We start from the raw sequence: 14968 nt of genomic DNA, 5'->3' as shown, positions 1-14968 counted from the left end.
TCCATCTCTAACTGTACTGAACAGTCAAAATGAGAAGATGAAAGTTCCTGGCACAGACACCAGGTGTGAGACCATGTCCTGGTGAAAGGTCCTGACACAGACACCGGGTGGGACCATGTCCTGCTGGCAACCCCAGCGAGGAAACATGTTTAGCATTTCTGCCTTGTTTTTGCTTTTCTCTTACAAAATCATTATTGCTTGTTTCTGTTGTTATTAGTGCATTTAATTTTTGCAGCATGTGTCAATGTTCTAATCCATAAGGAATAAAAGTCACCAGTGCATGGCAACCATTGAAAGGATGTAAGCACAGAAAAAGAAAAAAAACATTTTCTTCTAAGGCCCTCTTTGTCTCCGGCCTCTCCTCCACTCTGCTCACTTCCTGCCATCACTGCCAATGCTAAGTATACAAATGTGGCAGGAAAAGGTCTCAGTTTCATTTTTACTCCATAAGACATAGGCTACCTTCAACTGTAACTTGGTCTCTTGAACAATGTCCCTCTAGGCTAATAAATACAGTCACCTCATTCAGAAGCACACACTAAATCCCGTAATTTATTTAACTGCGTCTATGGATGGGTATTCACCTTATATTTCTATGCTGAAGTTTTTCTGCTTTTTGTTTTCTGTCCCCATAATTTTCATAAAAGCATAAGTATACATAAGTATATTGGCTGTACATGAGGCATTGTAAGGTATTGAGATATGAAAATGAAAGTTTTTATTTTTAAATAGCATGTTTAATACATTCTGTCACGTCTTGCCATCAAAAAAATACAGCCTGACATGATTTAATAACCTTTATTTGAGAGATAGCCTCATTTATGCTCAAAAGACCTGGTCTTGCTCATTTTAACACTGGGATTCTCATTACAGACTGTGCTTTGCTTCAGTTCAGGCAAGGTTTGTGTCATTTATGAAATGGCCTGAGCCCGGGGACAGTGTAGCCCACCACATCCCCACACAACTTTCATCCTTGAACAGATGCATACACATCTCTTCACCTTGTTCTGAACACTTGGAAGCCCGGGCACATCTCACTTCTCTCTTTCATCAGTAGACGGCTGCACATCTCAGTGTAGAGTTTTGTTACTCATTTTGTTTCTTAATAGACTCACATTGCTAGATCAAGAATGCAAGACCAGTTCACTGCCCAAAGGCCACATTTGCCAGGACCATTCCTTCGTATCCTGGATTTTGGTAGATGCTGATACATTTTTATTTTGAATTGTTTTCAGTAAGACAAGGGAGGTGGCTATGTAGCCCAGGCTAGCCTCAAACTTTAGATCCTCCTGCCTCCATAGCTGCATGCTGGGAATACAGGTTTGTCCTGGCACATCTGGAAAAAGTTTGACTTCTAAGACAGTTAAGTTTGATAATTTGTGGGGACACACACATACACACACACACACACACACACACACACACACACACACACATACTTACTTTGTATCTTTGGATTTTTTTTTTCAAGATTGAAAAACAAATTGAGGACGTTGAATGTGCAGACATGAGTCACCGAACAAACATTTAGTGAGGTGTGCGCGTCTCGGTTTATACAGTGAAGAAACTAGCAGCATGACTCTCCTCAGAGGGCCTCAAGGAGGGTGATGGTAACCCCAACTCTCCTGACAAGACCCGGACTCCTTGGCCGAGGCCCTGCTTCACGAGGGTGAGCAAATAAACACATTTATAGGAAACAGATGGTCATCCAGCGACTTCTCGGTGTAACAAATAGTGTGTGGACAGGAGAGAGCGCCTCTGCACGTTCTCTTTGGTGTGCGTGAGGTGCAGATCTCCAGTCCAAGTGTTCAAGAAGGGAAGATGACCACAAGGAAGTGCCTGGATACTTAAAAGCCCAACCTTCTGCTTGTCTCCAGATCCAGTTGTATGAGCAAAAAGATTAACCCCCGTGCTCCGTTTCCCTCCAGTTTGGGTTGAGCGCCCCTTGACACAGGTGTTGCCTTTTTACTCCCAGATGGTCTTCTGAGAGACTCGTCCCTTTGGAAAAGACCCCGACTAGTGTGTTTGTGGGGAGTAATAGGCCTAAAGCTAGTATTACAATACTGCTAGCGAGCATCTGAAGCTAGCTAGAGCACTCACAGGAACCGCCACGGCACAGGGAGACAGGAAGACAACTTGCAGAAGTCAGTTTTCTTCTACAGTGTGGGTCACAGAGACTGAATGCAGCACTATCTGGTCAGTCCGACGGGAATTTTAAAGTGTGTCTCCCTGTGGAAAAGGCATTAATGAAGGTCAGAATTGCCTGTGTGCTGTTGTCTCTGACAAAAAAAAATGCCACTCATGTGACACATATTGTCAACTTCGAGGAAACTGCCCGACCCCAGAGCCAAACACTGTGGCCAGAGCTGAAGAGAAAAACTATTTTCAGTCCCAGTGAGGTGATCTGGGCTTCCAAATTCATTCAAATTATGAATAGGAGTTTGGAATATCATAATTATAAAGTACCGGTAGGGAAAACTTAATCTGTAGCCTAAACTCTAAAACTGCTACGTGTTCTAGCTGCAGACTGTGTGACTTTCCTGGCTCTCGAGAGATTTCAGGCACTTCCCTGCTGACCCTTGAAGAGTCTTAACCTATACATGGCAGTCTATTTGCTGCTTTCATAGCCTCTTGCTCCCCACAGTGCCCCAAGATCTGAATGCTTTCTGTTTCTAGATTAACAACCCCAAAGGTGGTCAGATTTCAGTCCATGTAAAAGATGCAAGTCATGGATGTTCAGATACACATGATCACAATAAATGGAAAATAAACATAAGTCAACAAAATCACCATTCTATGAATTAAAGAAAAATAAATGAAACCAGGTGTCTCAGTGAGGGTTCCTGTTGTCATGTGAAAGCACCATGAGCAAAGGTAACTTAGCAAGGAAAGAGTTTGTTTTAGCTTACAGTTTATAGTCTGTCATGCAGGGAAGTCAGGGAAGGCACTCAAGCCCAAGCCAGTAGTGAGAACTGGAGCAAAGGCCATGGAGGAGTGCTGCTTGTTGGCCTGCTCCTCATGGCTTGTTCTGCCTGGGGGTGGCAACACCCACAACAGCCTAGGCCATCAACATCAATCATTAATTAAGAAAATTACCACAGGCTTGCCTATCTGATGGGGGTGGGTTTTTTTAAATAAAATTAAAGTTCCTTCTTCCCAAATGATTCTTGCCTGTGTCAACTTGATATGAAACAGTTGGCACGCCAATCATGGTGACACACACTTCTGACCTCAGAACTTGGGAGGTAGAGGCAGGAGACTCAGAAACACAAGGTCATTCTCAGTTACATGAGACCATCTCTTAAAAACCAAGCAAACAATAAAGTATAATAAATAAATAGAAAAAAATGAAGACCTTAAGAGACAGGAAGATGACTCAGTAGGTTAGATTTATTTTATGGGGTTTTTTTGTTTTGTTTTGTTTTGTTTTGTTGTTGTTGTTTTCCAAAAGCATAAGGACCTGAGTCTGGATCACAAGTACTCGCATACAAGACCAGCATGGTAGCATATGCCTGAAACCTGAGTTACAGAGGCGGCAAACACAGAAAGATCCTGAGAGTAGACTGGCCACCCACTCTACTGAAAGCACCAAGCAAAAGCACCTACTAAGGCATCAAGATTCAGCTTCAACAATTAAGGTGGAGTGTAACAAAGGAAGACACCTGATGCCAACCCCTGGCTTTCACATTCTGTACATAGGGGAGCCCATGTACTACACACACACCAAAGGAGTAAATAAGAGAACGCAATAGAGACATTAATCCAAGCGTAGTGATTTGAATGTGAATGTCCCCCACAGGCTCAAGCATTTAGACACTTGATTCCCAGTAGGTGGCACTGTTTTGAGGAGGCAATTGGCAGGCAGGTGACACCTTGGTGGAAGAAGTTTATCACTGGAGGCAGGCTCTGAGAGCTCATTGCCCAGGCTCATTTCCAGTATGTTCTGTACTCTGTGCTTACAGTTGAAGATGTGACCTCTCAGCATCTTGCTTCTGCCCCTCATGCTTGCCACTTTCTGCCATGCCTGGCTGTTGTGATGAGTTTTTATAATCTCTCTTTCTTAAGTTGCGTTGATCGTGGTGGTGTTCTGTCATGGCAACAACAACAACAACAACAAAACAAAATGACTATCATACCAAGGGGTGTTGTTTTAAAGCGTACTGAATTAGAAATACTGTAAGTAAATAAACCAATGTGTTCCCAGACCTCAGCAGAAGCTCAGAAAAGCTGGCCGGATAGCACAGCATTAGCCAATGCTGATTACTAGCACTTCTTCTACAGACTTTTCCAAAATGAACATAACACCCTGAGGAATCCCAAGTACACAGCGTTGATGTGCTTGTCTCCACAGGTTCATGCTAGTTTGTAGTTGCTGGTGTCACTAACAGGCAGGGGCCAGCAGACAGTTAAGCAATCCGGCTGAGTTGCATGTGTCTCCTGTCACACCAGCAGAGAGCATCACTAGGCACCCACCAGTGGGGATGCTGCATACAGAATAGCTTGCTCAACTGACTGAGTGAAAATGGCAATGCTCTGTTAAGAAGACTTTTGAACAACAAAAAAAATTCCTTTGTAGCCTCCTTATTTGTTCCTCCATATCTAGAAATGACAATTCCAGACTTGCATGTGTTCTGAATTGGTCCATGGAAAAATCCTGGAAGAAAACTATTTAGCAACTGGGTGCCCTCCCCCCTCCCCCCCCCCCCCGACACACAGTTTATTCAAAATGGAGTCAGGCTGATGTTTTCAAAGAACACTCACCTTCAGACTTAGATCTGACTGCAGCAGAGTTTACTATTGCACACATTCATTCACAGGTTCAAAGCTTGGGCTTTTCTTAGTCCTTGCTGGTACATTCCGGCCCAGCAGGGACCCTTAGGAGAAGTGGGGGTTCAAGCATTCGGAAGAAAGGGATTTTGGTATCGTTCTAATTTCTTCAGTACGGCTTGAAGGGGAAAGCAAGCACCCTGATGACCTTAACAGAACACCAAAGTGAAAGAAACGGAGGAAAGGGGGACAGGAATGTGTTCAGGATGATGAATTGACTCTGCGTCAAGTGAAATAGATTTTGAACGAACTGTGGAAAGTATAAGATGTCTGTGTGTAAAGATCCTGCCACTGACAACAGATGAATAGATGGGGCACTTCAAAGAAGGAATTTTCCAGCGGGGGCTTGCAGGAATCTTCAAAAGCTGTTCCATATGAGATAGCAGGGAAGTATTTTAATAACAAATAGAAACAAATATCTGTATAATATGATGGCAACAGAAGTTCCCAGAGAGCTATTTGCTCCATATTGCAAAGACTCAATAAAGACCACCTTCATGGCTTTCTAAAGACATTGTATGTAAATTATTACAGGTAAATCACAGGCAGAATTTTCTGTGTACTCCCAGGAAAATGTGTATAAATTAGTTTTACAAAAATCACAGGGCAAACACCCAAGAGACCATGGAGGAGTTAGAGAAAAAAGATAGCCAGAGCACAATGGCTTTGATGGACAAGAAGAAAAATGTCCCCTGTGATACTGCAATGTTCTGAATGAAACAGATCCCTCAACCATGAGCAGGAGCTCAGCTCACGGAAACCTGAGAGGCAGCGGAGAGCCAGGATCAGGTGACTTCCCCTCCTGCATCTGTAGCTCTCAGCACAGCAGAGGATGGTCTGCCCTTCAAGCCTCCTCGCATCCTGTCTGAGCTGCTTTCATCATTCACACAGTGGGCTCCTGGTCACCTGTTCAAGGAAAAAAAAATCCCTGTTGCAGCTGGCACGGTCCACTCGCTGTGGCTTCCGTGATCTCTGTGCTTGGCCTGAAACCAGCTAGGCTAAGAACTAAAGAACAAGCCATCCTCCTTGGTTTCTCCTGAAAACAGTCCCCGGCCCAAACCCACAAGCCTTTGTCTGGGGCTGGAGAGATGGCTTGGTGGTTCTGGGTGCTCGCTCTTCCAAAAGACCAGAGTTCACTTTTCAGCATCTACGTTGAGCAGCTCCCAAGTGCCTGCAGCCCCAGCTCCAGGGAACGGGACTCCCTTTTCCGACTTTCATAGGCACCTGAACACACAAGGCACACACATGGCACGGGGTGGGGGAGCAGGGAAAGATGGGAAAGGAGGGAAGGGGGAGGGAGGGAGGGAGAGAAGGAGGTAACACTTAAAAACGGAGCCTCAAACTCAAACTTACGGAGGACCCATATTCAGAAGGACCCCTATAAGGGCCAGGCAAGAGCCACAACAATCTTCATGGTTTTATCTTTGATTCAGTGTTTTGCAAATAAAGTTTGGTGGGAGCAGGCCACTGAGTCTGGTGAGTTAGAAGTTTGTTTCCCGTTCAGTCTTACCTCTCGCCATCTCCAGCCTTCCCTGGCTACGTGTGTGGATCTTTGGGCTGTACTTCCTGGTCCCAGGCTCTGTCTCTTTCTCTATTCTTACATCATTAATCCCTGCCACCAAAGCACTAAAGCAAGCCACATCAACAGAAGAATCCCCTTCGGCCATGACCTTCAGCTCCCAGAAATCCCATGCTCACCCTGCCATTTCTCCAGTGCAGTTTCTAGTTATCTTCTACCCAGATATGATGCATTGGCTCAGCAAAATGGTTGCAGTCCAGTGATGGTCCCCACAGCACGCTGGTGTGTGAGGATGTGATGTCCATCTCTATCCTTGGAAATGCCCCTGCATTTTCACTTTGTATTGAGCTGAGCTCCACAGAATCATCTGAGCAGACCCGAGGAAACACTTTCAAACCCAGTATCTGTATATAACAAGAAACTGACTGGTGATGCATCACGTAACAAAAGGGACAGATGCTGAGAAAGCTCGTGTTAGGTGGGTTTTATTGTGTCGTAACACCATAAGATACACTCCTCAAACTAAGATGGTAGCAGCATCTCCTGGGGCCACCTTCATGTATGTGGCAAGAAGATCTTCAAGAGAAATCAGCCTACAAAAAGGAAAGGTGCATTTTGTCCAGTGGCTTCAGAGGCCTTAGCTGTTTGCCTCTTTGGCTGTGTGCCTGTTGCAACTCAGCATGTCACAGTGGGAACACATAAAGGGTAAAAGAGGAGACCTCTGCCTCTGCGGTGTCAGCAGGCAACCAGACAGTGGAAGGAACTGTGGTCTCAGTGCCCCCTTCCACAGACACCCCAATGAGCTAACTTCCTCCCACCAGACCCTGCCTTCTAAAGTTCTCAGACCTGCCCAACAGCACCACAGGACGGCAGCCAAGCCTTTAGCATTTGACCTTTGTGGGGCACTTAAGAACCAAGCTGTAACCCAGGATGACTGTGGTTTATGATAACATGCTGTGTATTTGAAAGATGCTAAGAGAAAATAATGTAAATATCACAGGGGGGAAAGAAAAGGAAAGACAGACAGACAGACTGAAAGACAGACAGAAAGAAGGAAGAAAGAAAGAAAGAAAGAAAGAAAGAAAGAAAGAAAGAAAGATTTTGAAAGAAGATAGGAAATATGTCAATTAGCTTGACTATAAACACACACTGCAAATCCTCATTTTATACCAGAAATACATATGATTGTTTCAAATTTTAAAAAGAACTAAAATAAACAAATGAAAGATGTTCCATTTAATTAATAACAGGAAAGGGGGAAATGAACACAAATCAAGAAATTTGAGTGGTAGGATTTTATGATCTCATTAGAACTTGGTCTTAAGCTGTTTCATTAAAAAGTGAAATTAACTTTAATAATATATTGACTCTAATAGATCCAAAATATCATTCAAGCATAAAATCAATATATGATTGAGCTATCTTATATTCTTTTTCTTTTTGAGTCAAATTTGGGGCAAACTTTCCAATTTGGACTCCATCTTTCAAACACCCTGCAGTCTTGTGTAGCTAATGCCAAAACTGAGTACTGTTGCTGAGAATAGCACAGCTCAGAGCAAGGAGGAGGTGCTCACAGCTGAGGACACTCCTGGGTCATGATATTCTATCAGGAAGTGCATAGCCCTGCGAGAGATGATGAAATCTCTGTGAGGAGCATAGTGGGAGTGAAGAAAAAGTGAAAAGTATGGCTATAGAACACCTCACTAATTCTTCCTTCTGGGAGACCTGTTGAGCTAGCAAGGCAGTCTACACAACCATATTTAAACATATGCCCGCCACCCATGTTTCCATATAAATTCCTGGGGGAAAGCACCAGGATTTGAAGCCAGCCACGGAAGCCTGATTCTCTTCATTTTTACACCCCAGGTGTTAGACACTGGGTCGTGACCCCTCTTAGGGTCATGTAACTGAATGTAGGGTCATGAAATATTTTTGACAACAGCATAAGAATCTTAATACGCTGAATCAAAAATCAACTCAGTTAGTTGTATAATGAATGTGAGACATTTGTGGCCATGCATGCTTGCCGACGTTACATTGTGAAATGTCATTGTAGCCTTGGCTTTGAGCAGAGTGTGGACACCGCATCATGCATGCCTTGGGCCACAGTAACAAAAGTCTAGAATGCCTCCACTCAGGCTGTAGGTTGTCGTTTGTTGTCATTTCCTGTTTTCACTGTAAATCCAAAGTTTTGGAATATTTTAAATGTTTTATTTTATTGTTAGGTTGTGTGTGAATATGAGTGAGTGAGTGAGTGAGTGTGTATGTGTGTGTGTGTGTGTGTGTGTCCATGTGTACACATTATGTGCATGTGGAAGTCAGAAGACAATGTTTGGAAGTTTGTTCCTTCTTTCCTTCCATCATGTGGATTCCAGGGATTGAACTCAATAAGGCTTGGCTGTAGCTGTTTACCCACTGAGCTATCCTGATGGACAGAGTGTTTGCTATTATAGAAACATAATAGTTAGACTATACAAAAGAGAAGATTCTAGCACTCTCCTACTGTCGTTCTCTAGGATGTAACTACCAGGTTAGTATATCTTGGTATTTTATTATGTTAGAATAAATTCTAAAGTTGTTGTTTGTGTCGCTGACTGAAGTTCTGCTTTTAAAATATCACCAACTTTGACTTGGGAGTGGGACAGAATTTTCAACCATTTCTGAAACAGCCCTAAACATGCTTCTGAAATTCTTTCTATCAATTTCTGCAAGATGCCATTCTCAGCACTGACAGCCATTGAGTCAAAATGCCAATCAAGGCAGCTAGAGATAGGATCAGTAAATAAAAGGCATTTCCTATTCTTTCAAAGCCACCCGTGTTTGGTTTCTCACAACCTCATAAGGCAGCTCAGGAATACCTCCTGTATCCTCAGCTCCAAAAAATCCAGTGTCCCTGGCTTCCACGGGCCTTTGCACTCATGTCCATAAAGCCACAGGAAAATGCATGCATGTGCATGTGAACACCTTAAAACTGCTTTTAAAACTATCAATCAACTCTAAAGCAAATGTTCTCACTCAACAGAATCATTCATAGTCACCCAATATTTAATTGTTTATGTAAAAGATAAGGCATGGTAGTGCACACCTGTAATCCTAGCACCCAGGGAGGCAGAGACAGGAGGATCTCTGTGAGTTCAAGGCCAGCCTAATCTACAAAGTGAGTCCAAGCCAAGGCTACAAAGAGAAAACTTATCTATAACAACAACAACAAAAAGATAATCACATTTATGTCATTAATATGCAGATTGGTTCTGCCTTTCATAAATGGTAAGATTGTATATATACCAAATAATTATTTTTAAATAAATTACTTCATGATTTTTCAGAGTTGTTCTATTTGTACACCTGTTTCATATTTTTTTCCAGGATCACACAAAAGCTTCTTGGGCAAGCTCTTGCAGGGTGTACACTTTAGGCTAAGTAGATCTCCTTTTGGGACTTGGGACATTTTATCCTGCTAAGCTAAAAACCATTTATGACTTCTTGAGATAAAGATCATTGAATAGATTCTCAGTGCCTTTGGAGTTTTATATTAGCTTCTTCTATCCTGTGAATTTTTAGGTGTGTCTCAAGCTTATTTTCAAAAAATTTTTAAAGTAATTAGATTCTTATAAATGTATTGGAGGAAAATTATACATTATTGTTGTTTATCTGGTACAGAAAACCCATATAGAAAACCCACATGAATTCTCATTTGTTTTTTTTTGTTTGTTTGTTTGTTTGTTTGTTTTGCTTGCTCTCTGCTTTTTCCTCTCTTATACTGTTCAGGATCCTCTGCCTAGAAAATGGTGCCACCCACCATGGGTATAGCTCTTGCTACATCAATTAACAATCAAGACAATCTCCTACATACATGCCCACGGGCTAGCCTCATCCAGATAACTCTTCATTGGCGTCCTCTCCCAGTGGCCTCTAGACCATGTGAGGTTAACAGTTAAAACTAACCAGCACATTGAAGATAGATCGATCAGGAGGGGCCGAGCCTTGTAGCCTTTGGAGCATGTACTGCACATGAAGCCTAGCGGTGATGTTTGGTGATCCACAGCCCAGCCTTGTTAGCTCTTGGGACTTACAGCCACAAGCTCCCAGCATGTGTTGCCATTTCCTTGAGGTAGCTTGTCCTTGTGCCTTGCTTAGTGCCAGAGCTTGACTGGCTGGGTGTCTCACAGGGTGCCTCTCATTACATCGTAGATTCACTGGACCAGCCACCACTCAGGCCATTGACCTGGCACAGGCCCTCACAGCTTAATTCTTTCCAAATCTATCTTTATCACTAAAATTTTTCTCAACCCCTAGCTCAGATACTTTTCCATTCTCTTTTCAAAACAGTAATGCACACAAAGAATCAAATCAAATAATCTAGGTACACATTTATGAGGTCATGTTATATGAACTCAATTTCTTCACAACTCTATTTTCAAGAATTAAAAAAACAAACTATGAATTCTTGTAGTCTACCGTAGTCTATATAGACCTCTCACTTTTTGCTTTTTTGGGGGGTATCCTTCCATACCTGGCCTTCATGTACCATAGATCCCAACAATGCTCATAATGTAAAGCTTTGTTTAAAGATACTAAAGTTTGGAATAATTGCCCCCACTGTGCTCATGTGCCAGAACCTTGGAACAATACTGGGGAGTAATGGGAACCCAGGTGTTCTATATTGCTTTCAGTTGCTGTAATGAATACCATGCATGACCAAAGCAAATTGAAGAGGGAGAGGGTTTATTTGGCATACACTTCCAGGTCACAGTCCATCACTGAAAGAAATCAGGGCAGGACCTCAGTGGAGACCCTGGAGGCAGGAACCAGGAAGGAATACTGACGAGTGGCTTGTTTATTGCTTCATGCTCAGCCGGCTTTCTTACCTAGCCCAGGCCCACCTGTCCAGGGATGGTGGAGCCACAGTTGTGGGCACTCTCCCATATCAACCATCAATCACAATTTCTCACAAACATGGCCACTTAATTGCCAATCAGATCTGGGCAACTTCTCACATGAAGTTCCCTCTTCCCTCATGACTTGAGGTTCTGTCCAGGTAACAAGAAAAACCAACCAGTAGAGTAAATGAGGAAGTAATAAGTACTTCCTAGTGGGAAGTACTTAATCACGGGAGCTCCATACTTACAAATGGGTTAATATGTTTCTTCAAAGACTACAGTAGGTCTCTCAGGACGAGATTAAGCCCCCGGGGAATGAGTTAGCTGCAGCAAGAGTGGGTTAGAGATGGGGTTGAACATACAGCTCATGATTAAGAGTCCTTGTTGCTCTGGCAGAGGACCAGGGATCAGTCTCCAGTACACACATGGTAGGTCATAATCATCCTTAACCCCAGTTCTAGGGGCTCCAGTGCTTCCTCCACAAGTACCAGACACGCACTGTGGTGCACGTGCATGCATACAGGCAAAATGCTCATACTCATAAACAAATAAATCTAAAAACATTTAAAAGACCGGGTTGTTCAAAGCAGGCCAGCTTCCCTTTTCCCCTCACATACATACTGTATGCACACGCCCTCTTCCCTTCTACTAAATCTAAACACATGCTTGAACCAAGCTGCCTGACTTCCAGAACTGTGCCCTAAATGGCCTCCTGTCTTCATAAATGACTCGACCTTGCGTATTCTGTTACAGTAACAAACACGTGGCTGAGATCCAGGTCCATCTTTAGTATCCCTGGATCTGAATTAAATTTCCCTCCAGCATAAGTTCCCAGAGGGCTACATCCTGTAGTTGGAGCGCTGTGTAGTTCATAGCACGGTCCCATCCGCATCTTTCCCCACCTGCTAGTTGAAAGGGCCCCTGAAGGTGGGGTCCATATGCGATATCCCTGAAAATTCTCAACCCATTAAATTTCACTTAGGGTTTTATTTTTATTGAACAGATTGGCGATTTTAGGTAAGCCGGTTCACTTGGGATCCCCTTCTCCTCATCTAAAACATGAGCTGATATTGTGTTTCTCGAGCCCCTGGGTCTGTGCAGTTCCACTCTTGAGAGTCACCAGGAGGCCTGCCCAGCCCCGGCCGTGCCTTTCCCAGACTCCAGGAAGAACTTCACGCTCCCTTGCTCAATGTAGCATTTTCTTCAACATGTCTGCAGGAGGGGTGTGTCCTAATAAAATGGGACTCTACTCTAACAGTGGATGGGTTTAGACTTTGTGCATGTATGTATGCATCCATACATGTGCAAGTACATGTAGGGGCCACAGGACAACATCATGTATGTACCTCAGGAGGCATCCAACTTGGTTTTGAGACACAGTCTCTCACTAGCCTGGAGCTCCTTGATTGGGCTGGATTGTCTGGCTGGCAATCCCAGGGGACTGCATGCCCCACCTCCCTAGTTCTGTATTAAAAGCATTTGTCATGCCTAGCTTTTTATGTGGATCTGGGATTTGAACTCGAGCCTTTTTATTTGCATGGCAAGCACATTACCCAATGAGTTAGTTGTCTGGCCTGCCTTGGGTCTAGATTTTTAACTAATCCTAAAATAGACCTTTTCCTGGCTCCTGGTCCCTATATGCAAGGGGGGGATTTGTTATCAAGTTCCAGATATGCTCAACTCTTCCTTACTAGACCCCCCTCACGTCCCCAGCATAATCATTTCCTCTCTTATACTTGTGTGCTCGCTTGCCTGTTTTCATGTTGTTGCCCCTTGTGTACACACTTTTCCCTAGAAAGCATGACCTACTCCAATCACCCAAAAGTAGATGTATCAGTCAATCCATTCCAAAACTTGAAATTAAGAATTTGTTCAACATTTATTTATAAAAGGTCTGAGCCTTTCATAGGCGAAGAGCTGGAAAAAAAAAACTTTCATTCTAAGCACTGCAGCCTTTCTGTTCCTCGAGCCCAGTTTAGCCTTTCTACAGAAAATCTGCAGTTATTGGAGCGTGCTGTTGTGTGACACATCCTCCTGAAAGACATGAACAAGATAGGAACAAATGTCTACTCACCAGAAAAGAGAGGCAGTGTCGCAGCAGAGCAGCCATTATACCAACGGTCCACGTTGGTGAAACACTGAGTTTTCTAGTGTTACCTGACGGAGCACTGATGACTCGAAGGCAGCTGCATTACCCAAGGACCACACCGGCATGGGTGAGGACTCTTGAGAGCTGGAACCCTGGAGTTCTCTGCATGGCTAGCAAGAAGACCAGCCACACCACTGAGATCCTCCTAGTCTTTTCTAGGCAGCTGTTCAGAGTCCCCTCTTCCTGCCATGGTCACTTACCTACCGCTTCTATATCCGTGGGGAAGATCCTTATGAACCTTGCACAGTTCAGCTTTCCCCTATGGTGAGGCTCACTCTTTTTCTGTATTTCAAAATCCTGCTCCCAGTGTTGGATGTTTTAACTCCAATTGCTACATCACACACACACACACACACACACACACACACACGCACACACACACACACACACACACACACACCCCCTCTATGTGCTTATAGAGTTATACTCTGGTTGCCTACAGTTTGCTGTGCTTAGAAATACCTGTCACCTTCTATGCTAGGTTTAAGTACAACTTAGTTTATATGTGGTGTCCCTTCACCTACTTACTTCTCACAGTATGCACATAAAAGCTGTTACCTAAAGGGGGATGTATCACTGAATTATGGGAAGGAATCAACTGTGGGTAGGAAGCCAGATTCATCTTGCTTTGATGCCTAAATTGTTGGGTCAGACTCAGACCATGATGTGAACAACAGCATATCCCTACTTACCACAGAGCATGTCATCACCTGGAATTCTTCCAGAAAATTCTAGCACCTTCAATTCTTCCTGCTCATCTATCAGGAACCAGCCAAGTGCTAATGATGGAAGACTGAAGGCTTTTTAGCCACTGTGAGTTAATGCAACACCACTCCACAGACTTTCTTAGAAATGAGATGGGGTCACCTCCAGTGTTGACCCACATGCATGTTGCTTCTGCCAACATCTGCCCCATGGCAAGGCTAATAAATTGCCTATAGCTAGGATCACATTTCTCTCTTTCTTCTTGGATTTCAGTTGGTGTCTACCCAACCCTGGGTTAAAGCAGGGACAAAATAAAATTACAGATGGATGCTCAGCTCATTGCACAGAATCCAGCTGACCAATCCTTGTCACACTAAGGTAGGTGGCAATCTCTGGGCAGCAGTGGGAATGATTCTGGATTTACCGTATTCATCAGCAAGGGAGAGGCTTCACTCTCCCCAGCAGGAAGGCAAGAGAGTCAGTGTCTTAGTCTGTGTGTGAATTGCCAAGCCCTTGTCCCAGGCTCAGCTTAAAGAGTTTATTTTTATTTTTATTTTTTTACTATACTGCTCCATCCCAATAAAGCCAGCCAGCTTTGTTTATTGCCTGCCTCTGTTCTTAGATGAAACATGATTCTTCTGAGCTTTACAGCATCATTCTGTGATAGCCTATCACAGACGATACTATAAAGTACGGTGACATCATGTTGCGGAAAAAGGCTTATTCTGAGGAAAGAAATTGTTTTAATACCAAGTTTATATTGGGTTCATTTTTTTTAACATTTCAAAACACACTTCATTTCAAATGCTTGACTGAAATGAACCCAGAGGCATCATGTTTCTTTTCTTGAATGACAAAAACAAAATTGAGTCCAAGATAATCTCGGCA

The sequence above is a fragment of the Acomys minous genome (genome assembly GCF_964271855.1).
Source record: "Acomys minous genome assembly, chromosome: 16".
NCBI classification, from domain to species: domain Eukaryota; kingdom Metazoa; phylum Chordata; class Mammalia; order Rodentia; family Muridae; genus Acomys; species Acomys minous.
The sequence above is the reverse complement of the archived record's forward strand: the minus strand, read 5'-3'. Positions refer to the sequence as shown.